General features: G+C 42.1%; 1 protein-coding gene across 1 annotated transcript in view; it reads right to left on the bottom strand.

Annotated features, from left to right (window-relative positions):
* The window catches only part of LOC128665748 (zinc finger protein 585A-like), a 202,444-nt gene that overhangs the window by 191,094 nt on the left and 1,350 nt on the right, over positions 1-10,000 (bottom strand). The gene's annotated exons all lie outside the window — the stretch shown is intronic.

The following is a 10,000-nucleotide window of genomic DNA, read 5'->3' as shown; positions in this document are numbered from 1 at the left end:
TATACATGAACGGATTTCAAGTAAAGTCATCCAAGTGGATATATAAGTAGGAATTACACATGCCCACTTTATTCCTAGAAAGAGCCATAGCATACAGCTAAACGTACATCATAATAAAACCCACGCAATGTCATCATATTGTGTCATTGAGGTCATGGGCGGAGCATAGCCTTGTCGGTTGTTTTTAGTGGTTCCCTAATCCACTTCCATCAGTTATAGAGGACAGCGCCTTACTGGAACCCTGATATACAGCATTTTGTGTATTTTATGAGATACTGTTTACCTACCAGTATACAATAGAGCTTATTAAATCCACTTCAATTACAAACACACGGCTAGATTACAAGTCTTGCGTTATGAGTAAAAAAGCAGCGTTAAGCCTCATAACGCTGCTTTTTCACTACCGCTGGTATTATGAGTCTTGCAGATTTAGGGGCACCGCACACTTTTTTGGCCTTACCGCAAATCAACTTACGCAAATTGCATAGTCTTTTTTCTATGGGACTTCCATAGCGCCGGTATTACGAGCTTGTCCTGGGAGGCCAAAAAGTGAGCGGTACAGCCTATCCCGTCAAGATTCGTACCGCATTCTAAAGTCAGTAGTTATGAGTTTTACGCTACAACACTGTAGCATAAAACTCATAACTAAAGTGCTAAAAAGTACACTAACACCCATAAACTACCTACTAACCCCTAAACCGAGGCCCTCCCGCATCGCAAACACTAAAAGAAAATTATTAACCCCTCATGTTCCGCTCCCGACATCGCCGCCACTATAATAAACATATTTACCCCTAAACCGCCGCTCTCCCGCCTCGCAAACACTAGTTAAATATTATTAACCCCTAATCTGCCGCCCCTAACATTGTCGCCACCTACCTACATTTATTAACCCCTAATCTGCCGCCGCCAACGTCGCCGCCACTATATTAAATTTATTAACCCCTAAATCTAAGTCTAACCCTAACCCTAACACCCCTAACTTAAATATATTTAAAATAAATCTAAATAAATATTACTATCATTACCTAAATAATTCCAATTTAACACTAAATACTTACCTGTAAAATAAACCCTAAGATAGCTACAATATAACTAATAGTTACATTGTATCTAGCTTAGGGTTTATTTTTATTTTACAGGCAACTTTGTATTTATTTTAACTAGGTAGAATAGTTAGTAAATAGTAGACTGATAAATATAAACCAGTGAGAACTGATGACTAATTCATGCTATAAAGGCCAGATTAATAATTAACAGATCTCACAGTTTATTCATCCCAGCCATATACGATAGAGCAATTTTAAATGTTTGTGTTTACCCATCTTTTAACTGAGATTGAATAAAATTTATATTTTAATTTAATTTGCGCCTCTACATATCAGTCTGGGCAAAGAGTGCTATACAAGCATTTCCTTCCAGGGATTCTAATCCCAATTGTTCTCAAATGTTTTGCATTAAATGCTAGCACCACAAAGACATAATATATTGATACTGACAAAATAGGTATCTCAAGTAATACAGATAACTGAGAAGCTTGCCTTTATAGTGCCCTTGCTGTTGTGTGTATAGTGTATAGTTACTAAATAGTTATTAACTATTTACTAACTACCTAGCTAAAATAAATACAAATTGACCTGTAAAATAAAACCTAACCTGTCTTACACTAACACCTATCTCTACACTACAATTAAATAAATTCCCTAAATTAAATACAATTAACTAAATTCAAAACAATTAGCTAAATTACAAAAACAAACAAACACTAAATTACTGAAAATAAAAAACAAATTACAAGATCTTTAAACTAATTACACCTAATCTAATAGCCCTATCAAAATAAAAAAAGCCCACCCACAATAAAAAAAACCCTAGCCTAAACTAAACTACCAATAGCCCTTAAAAGGGCCTTTTGCTTGGCATTGCCCCAAAGAAATCAGCTCTTTTATCTGTAAAAAAAATACAAACAACGCCCCCAACAGTAAAACCCACCGCCCACACAACCAACCCCCCAAATAAAAGCCTAACTAAAAAAATTAAGCTCCCCATTGCCCTGAAAAGGGCATTTTGATGGGCATTGTCCTTAAAAGGGCATTTAGCTCTATTGCGACCCAAAGCCCTAACCTAAAAATAAAACCCACCCAATACACCCTTAAAAAATCCTAACACTAACCCCTGAAGATCCACTTACCGGGAGAAGTCTTCATCCAAGCTGCAAGATGTCCTCAACGAAGCCGGCAGAAGTGGTCCTCCAGACGGGCAGAAGTCTTCACCCAGACGGCATCTTCTATCTTCATTCTTCCGACGCGGAGCGGGTCCATCGGCGCGGAGCATCCTCTTCCAACGACGACTACCCGACGAATGAAGGTACCTTTAAGTGACGTCATCCAAGATGGCGTTCCTTAGAATTAAGGTTGAAAAAATCCTATTGGCTGATGCAATCAGCCAATAGGATTGAGCTGGCATTCTATTGGCTGTTCCAATCAGCCAATAGGATTGAGCTTGCATTCTATTGGCTGATTGGAACAGCCAATAGAATGCAAGCTCAATCCTATTGGCTGATTGGATCAGCCAATAGGATTGAAGTTCAATCCTATTGGCTAATTGCATCAGCCAATAGGATTTTTTCAACCTTAATTCTAAGGAACGCCATCTTGGATGATGTCACTTAAAGGTACCTTCATTCGTCGGGTAGTCGTCGTTGGAAGAGGATGCTCCGCGCCGGATGTCTTGTAGATGGACCCGCTCCGTGCTGGATGGATGAAGATAGAAGATGCCGTCTGGATGAAGACTTCTGCCCGTCTGGAGGACCACTTCTCCCGGCTTCGTTGAGGACTTCTTGTCGATTCGATGAGGACTTCTCCCGGCTTCGTTGAGGATGGATGTCGGATCTTCAAAACTGTAAGTGGATCTTCAGGGGGTTAGTGTTAGGTTTTTTTAAGGGTTTATTGGGTGGGTTTGATTTTTAGGTTATGGCTTTAGGCAGCAATAGAGCTAAATACCCTTTTAAGGGCAATGCCCATACAAATGCCCTTTTCAGGGCAATGGGGAGCTTAGGTTTTTTTTTGTTAGGGTTTTATTTGGGGGGTTTGTTGTGTGGGTGGTGTTTTTTACTGTTGGGGGGTTGTTTGTATTTTTTTTCAGGTAAAAGAGCTGATTTCTTTGGGGCAATGCCCTGCAAAAGGCCCTTTTAAGGGCTATTGGTAGTTTAGTTTAGGCTAGGGTTTTTTTTATTTTGGGGGGGCTTTTTGTATTTTGATAGGGCTATTAGATTAGGTGTAATTAGTTTATATATCTGATAATTTGTTTTTTATTTTCTGTAATTTAGTGGGTTTTTTTGTAATTTAGCTAATTTTATTGAATTTAGTTAATTGTATTTAATTTAGGGAATTTAATTATATCTACCTAGTTAAAATAAATACAAACTTGCCTGTAAAATAAAAATAAAACCTAAGATAGATAAAATTTAACTATTCGTTATATTGTAGCTAGCTTAGGGTTTATTTTGTAGGTAAGTAACAGAATTTATGTTTACCTGATAAATTACTTTCTCCAACGGTGTGTCCGGTCCACGGCGTCATCCTTACTTGTGGGATATTCTCTTCCCCAACAGGAAATGGCAAAGAGCCCAGCAAAGCTGGTCACATGATCCCTCCTAGGCTCCGCCTTCCCCAGTCATTCGACCGACGTAAAGGAGGAATATTTGCATAGGAGAAACCATATGATACCGTGGTGACTGTAGTTAAAGAAAATAAATTATCAGACCTGATTAAAAAACCAGGGCGGGCCGTGGACCGGACACACCGTTGGAGAAAGTAATTTATCAGGTAAACATAAATTCTGTTTTCTCCAACATAGGTGTGTCCGGTCCACGGCGTCATCCTTACTTGTGGGAACCAATACCAAAGCTTTAGGACACGGATGAAGGGAGGGAGCAAATCAGGTCACCTAGATGGAAGGCACCACGGCTTGCAAAACCTTTCTCCCAAAAATAGCCTCAGAAGAAGCAAAAGTATCAAACTTGTAAAATTTAGTAAAAGTGTGCAGTGAAGACCAAGTCGCTGCCCTACATATCTGATCAACAGAAGCCTCGTTCTTGAAGGCCCATGTGGAAGCCACAGCCCTAGTGGAATGAGCTGTGATTCTTTCAGGAGGCTGCCGTCCGGCAGTCTCGTAAGCCAATCTGATGATGCTTTTAATCCAAAAAGAGAGAGAGGTAGAAGTTGCTTTTTGACCTCTCCTTTTACCAGAATAAACAACAAACAAGGAAGATGTTTGTCTAAAATCCTTTGTAGCATCTAAATAGAATTTTAGAGCACGAACAACATCCGAATTGTGCAACAAACGTTCCTTCTTTGAAACTGGATTCGGACACAAAGAAGGCACGACTATCTCCTGGTTAATGTTTTTGTTAGAAACAACTTTCGGAAGAAAACCAGGTTTAGTACGTAAAACCACCTTATCTGCATGGAACACCAGATAAGGAGGAGAACACTGCAGAGCAGATAATTCTGAAACTCTTCTAGCAGAAGAAATTGCAACCAAAAACAAAACTTTCCAAGATAATAACTTAATATCAACGGAATGTAAGGGTTCAAACGGAACCCCCTGAAGAACTGAAATAACTAAATTGAGACTCCAAGGAGGAGTCAAAGGTTTGTAAACAGGCTTAATTCTAACCAGAGCCTGAACAAAAGCTTGAACATCTGGCACAGCTGCCAGCTTTTTGTGAAGTAACACAGACAAGGCAGAAATCTGTCCCTTCAGGGAACTTGCAGATAATCCTTTTTCCAATCCTTCTTGAAGGAAGGATAAAATCTTAGGAATTTTTACCTTGTCCCAAGGGAATCCTTTAGATTCACAACAACAGATATATTTTTTCCATATTTTGTGGTAAATTTTTCTAGTTACAGGCTTTCTGGCCTGAACAAGAGTATCAATGACAGAATCTGAGAACCCTCGCTTTGATAAGATCAAGCGTTCAATCTCCAAGCAGTCAGTTGGAGTGAGACCAGATTCGGATGTTCGAACGGACCTTGAACAAGAAGGTCTCGTCTCAAAGGTAGCTTCCATGGTGGAGCCGATGACATATTCACCAGGTCTGCATACCAAGTCCTGCGTGGCCACGCAGGAGCTATCAAGATCACCGATGCTCTCTCCTGATTGATCCTGGCTACCAGCCTGGGGATGAGAGGAAACGGCGGGAATACATAAGCTAGTTTGAAGGTCCAAGGTGCTACTAGTGCATCTACTAGAGTCGCCTTGGGATCCCTGGATCTGGACCCGTAGCAAGGAACCTTGAAGTTCTGACGAGAGGCCATCAGATCCATGTCTGGAATGCCCCACAATTGAGTGATTTGGGCAAAGATTTCCGGATGGAGTTCCCACTCCCCCGGATGAAATGTCTGACGACTCAGAAAATCCGCTTCCCAATTTTCCACTCCTGGGATGTGGATTGCAGACAAGTGGCAGGAGTGAGTCTCCGCCCATTGAATGATTTTGGTCACTTCTTCCATCGCCAGGGAACTCCTTGTTCCCCCCTGAAGGTTGATGTACGCAACAGTCGTCATGTTGTCTGATTGAAACCGTATGAACTTGGCCTTTGCTAGCTGAGGCCAAGCCTTGAGAGCATTGAGTATCGCTCTCAGTTCCAGAATATTTATCGGTAGAAGAGATTCTTCCCGAGACCAAAGACCCTGAGCTTTCAGGGGTCCCCAGACCGCGCCCCAGCCCACCAGACTGGCGTCGGTCGTGACAATGACCCACTCTGGTCTGCGGAAGCTCATCCCCTGTGACAGGTTGTCCAGGGACAGCCACCAACGGAGTGAATCTCTGGTCCTCTGATTTACTTGTATCGTCGGAGACAAGTCTGTATAGTCCCCATTCCACTGACTGAGCATGCACAGTTGTAATGGTCTTAGATGAATGCGTGCAAAAGGAACTATGTCCATTGCCGCTACCATCAAACCTATTACTTCCATGCACTGCGCTATGGAAGGAAGAGGAACAGAATGAAGCATTTGACAAGAGTTCAGAAGTTTTGATTTTCAGGCCTCTGTCAGAAAAATCCTCATTTCTAAGGAGTCTATTATTGTTCCCAAGAAGGGAACCCTTGTTGACGGAGACAGAGAACTTTTTTCTGCGTTCACTTTCCACCCGTGAGATCTGAGAAAGGCCAGGACAATGTCCGTGTGAGCCTTTGCTTGAGGAAGGGACGACGCTTGAATCAGAATGTCGTCCAAGTAAGGTACTACTGCAATGCCCCTTGGTCTTAGCACCGCTAGAAGGGACCCTAGTACCTTTGTGAAAATCCTTGGAGCAGTGGCTAATCCGAACGGAAGTGCCACAAACTGGTAATGCTTGTCCAGGAATGCGAACCTTAGGAACCGATGATGTTCCTTGTGGATAGGAATATGTAGATACGCATCCTTTAAATCCACCGTGGTCATGAATTGACCTTCCTGGATGGAAGGAAGAATAGTTCGAATGGTTTCCATTTTGAACGATGGAACCTTGAGAAACTTGTTTAGGATCTTGAGATCTAAGATTGGTCTGAATGTTCCCTCTTTTTTGGGAACTACGAACAGATTGGAGTAGAACCCCATCCCTTGTTCTCCTAATGGAACAGGATGAATCACTCCCATTTTTAACAGGTCTTCTACACAATGTAAGAATGCCTGTTTTTTTATGTGGTCTGAAGACAATTGAGACCTGTGGAACCTCCCCCTTGGGGGAAGCCCCTTGGATTCCAGAAGATAACCTTGGGAGACTATTTCTAGCGCCCAAGGATCCAGAACATCTCTTGCCCAAGCCTGAGCGAAGAGAGAGAGTCTGCCCCCCACCAGATCCGGTCCCGGATCGGGGGCCAACATCTCATGCTGTCTTGGTAGCAGTGGCAGGTTTCTTGGCCTGCTTTCCTTTGTTCCAGCCTTGCATTGGTCTCCAGGCTGGCTTGGCTTGAGAAGTATTACCCTCTTGCTTAGAGGACGTAGCACTTGGGGCTGGTCCGTGTCTGCGAAAGGGACGAAAATTAGGTTTATTTTTGGCCTTGAAAGACCTATCCTGAGGAAGGGCGTGGCCCTTGCCCCCAGTGATATCAGAGATAATCTCTTTCAAGTCAGGGCCAAACAGCGTTTTCCCCTTGAAAGGAATGTTAAGCAATTTGTTCTTGGAAGACGCATCCGCTGACCAAGATTTTAACCAAAGCGCTCTGCGCGCCACAATAGCAAAACCAGAATTTTTCGCCGCTAACCTAGCCAATTGCAAAGTGGCGTCTAGGGTGAAAGAATTAGCCAATTTGAGAGCACGAATTCTGTCCATAATCTCCTCATAAGAAGAAGAATTATTATTGATCGCCTTTTCTAGCTCATCGAACCAGAAACACGCGGCTGTAGTGACAGGAACAATGCATGAAATTGGTTGTAGAAGGTAACCTTGCTGAACAAACATCTTTTTAAGCAAACCTTCTAATTTTTTATCCATAGGATCTTTGAAAGCACAACTATCTTCTATGGGTATAGTGGTGCGTTTGTTTAGAGTAGAAACCGCCCCCTCGACCTTGGGGACTGTCTGCCATAAGTCCTTTCTGGGGTCGACCATAGGAAACAATTTTTTAAATATGGGGGGAGGGACGAAAGGTATACCGGGCCTTTCCCATTCTTTATTTACAATGTCCACCACCCGCTTGGGTATAGGAAAAGCTTCGGGGGGCCCCGGGACCTCTAGGAACTTGTCCATTTTACATAGTTTCTCTGGAATGACCAAAGTCTCACAATCATCCAGAGTGGATAACACCTCCTTAAGCAGAGCGCGGAGATGTTCCAGTTTAAATTTAAATGTAATCACATCAGGTTCAGCTTGTTGAGAAATTTTCCCTGAATCTGAAATTTCTCCCTCAGACAAAACCTCCCTGGCCCCCTCAGACTGGTGTAGGGGCCCTTCAGAACCAATATCATCAGCGTCCTCATGCTCTTCAGTATTTTCTAAAACAGAGCAGTCGCGCTTTCGCTGATAAGTGGGCATTTTGGCTAAAATGTTTTTGATAGAATTATCCATTACAGCCGTTAATTGTTGCATAGTAAGGAGTATTGGCGCGCTAGATGTACTAGGGGCCTCCTGTGTGGGCAAGACTGGTGTAGACGAAGGAGGGGATGATGCAGTACCATGCTTACTCCCCTCACTTGAGGAATCATCTTGGGCATCATTTTCTCTAAATTTTGTGTCACATAAATAACATCTATTTAAATGAGAAGGAACCTTGGCTTCCCCACATTCAGAACACAGTCTATCTGGTAGTTCAGACATGTTAAACAGGCAAAAACTTGATAACAAAGTACAAAAAACGTTTTAAAATAAACCGTTACTGTCACTTTAAATTTTAAACTGAACACACTTTATTACTGCAATTGCGAAAAAGTATGAAGGAATTGTTCAAAATTCACCAAAATTTCACCACAGTGTCTTAAAGCCTTAAAAGTATTGCACACCAAATTTGGAAGCTTTAACCCTTAAAATAACGGAACCGGAGCCGTTTTTATATTTAACCCCTTTACAGTCCCTGGTATCTGCTTTGCTGAGACCCAACCAAGCCCAAAGGGGAATACGATACCAAATGACGCCTTCAGAAAGTCTTTTCTATGTATCAGAGCTCCTCACACATGCATCTGCATGTCATGCTTCTCAAAAACAAGTGCGCAATACAGGCGCGAAAATGAGACTCTGCCTATGATTAGGGAAAGCCCCTAGAGAATAAGGTGTCCAATACAGTGCCTGCCGGTTATTTTACATAATTCCCAAGATTAAAATAATTCCTCAAGGCTATGGAGTATAAAATATAAATCGATTTAGCCCAGAAAATGTCTACAGTCTTAGAAAGCCCTTGTGAAGCCCTTTTTTCTTTCTGTAATAAAAATGGCTTACCGGATCCCATAGGGAAAATGACAGCTTCCAGCATTACATCGTCTTGTTAGAATGTGTCATACCTCAAGCAGCAAAAGTCTGCTCACTGTTCCCCCAACTGAAGTTAATTCCTCTCAACAGTCCTGTGTGGAACAGCCATCGATTTTAGTAACGGTTGCTAAAATCATTTTCCTCATACAAACAGAAATCTTCATCTCTTTTCTGTTTCAGAGTAAATAGTACATACCAGCACTATTTTAAAATAACAAACTCTTGATTGAATAATAAAAACTACAGTTAAACACTAAAAAACTCTAAGCCATCTCCGTGGAGATGTTGCCTGTACAACGGCAAAGAGAATGACTGGGGTAGGCGGAGCCTAGGAGGGATCATGTGACCAGCTTTGCCATTTCCTGTTGGGGAAGAGAATATCCCACAAGTAAGGATGACGCCGTGGACCGGACACACCTATGTTGGAGAAATTTAGTTTTAAATAGGAATAATTTAGGTAATAATTGTAGGTTTTATTTAGATTTATTTTAATTATATTTAAGTTAGGGGGTGTTAGGGTTAGACTTAAGTTTAGGGGTTAATAAATATAATATAGTGGTGGCGACGTTGGGAGCGGCAGATTAGGGGTTAATAAATGTAGGTAGGTGGCGGCGATATTAGGGGCGGCAGATTAGGGGTTAATAATATTTAACTAGTGTTTGTGATGCGGGAGTGCGGCGGTTTAGGGGTTAATATGTTTATTATAGTGGCGGCGACGTTGGGGGCGGCAGATTAGAGGTTAATAACATTATGTAGGTGTCTGCGATGTTGTGGACAGCAGATTAGGGGTTAATAAATATAATGTAGGTGTCTGCGATGTTAGGGGCAGCAGATTAGGGGTTCATAAGTATAATGTAGGTGACGGCGATGTCCGGAGCGGCAGATTAGAGGTTAATAAGTATAATGTAGGTGTCTGTGATGTCGGGGCGGCAGATTAGGGGTTAATAAGTGTAGGTAGGTTGCGGCGACATTGGGGGCGGCAGATTAGGGGTTAATAAATGTAGGTAGGTTGCTGCGACATTGGGGGAGGGAGATTAATAATGTAGGTGTC

The sequence above is a fragment of the Bombina bombina genome, chromosome 7 (assembly GCF_027579735.1).
Source record: "Bombina bombina isolate aBomBom1 chromosome 7, aBomBom1.pri, whole genome shotgun sequence".
In the NCBI taxonomy this organism is placed as follows: domain Eukaryota; kingdom Metazoa; phylum Chordata; class Amphibia; order Anura; family Bombinatoridae; genus Bombina; species Bombina bombina.
This window is presented reverse-complemented; position numbering and strand designations above follow the sequence as displayed.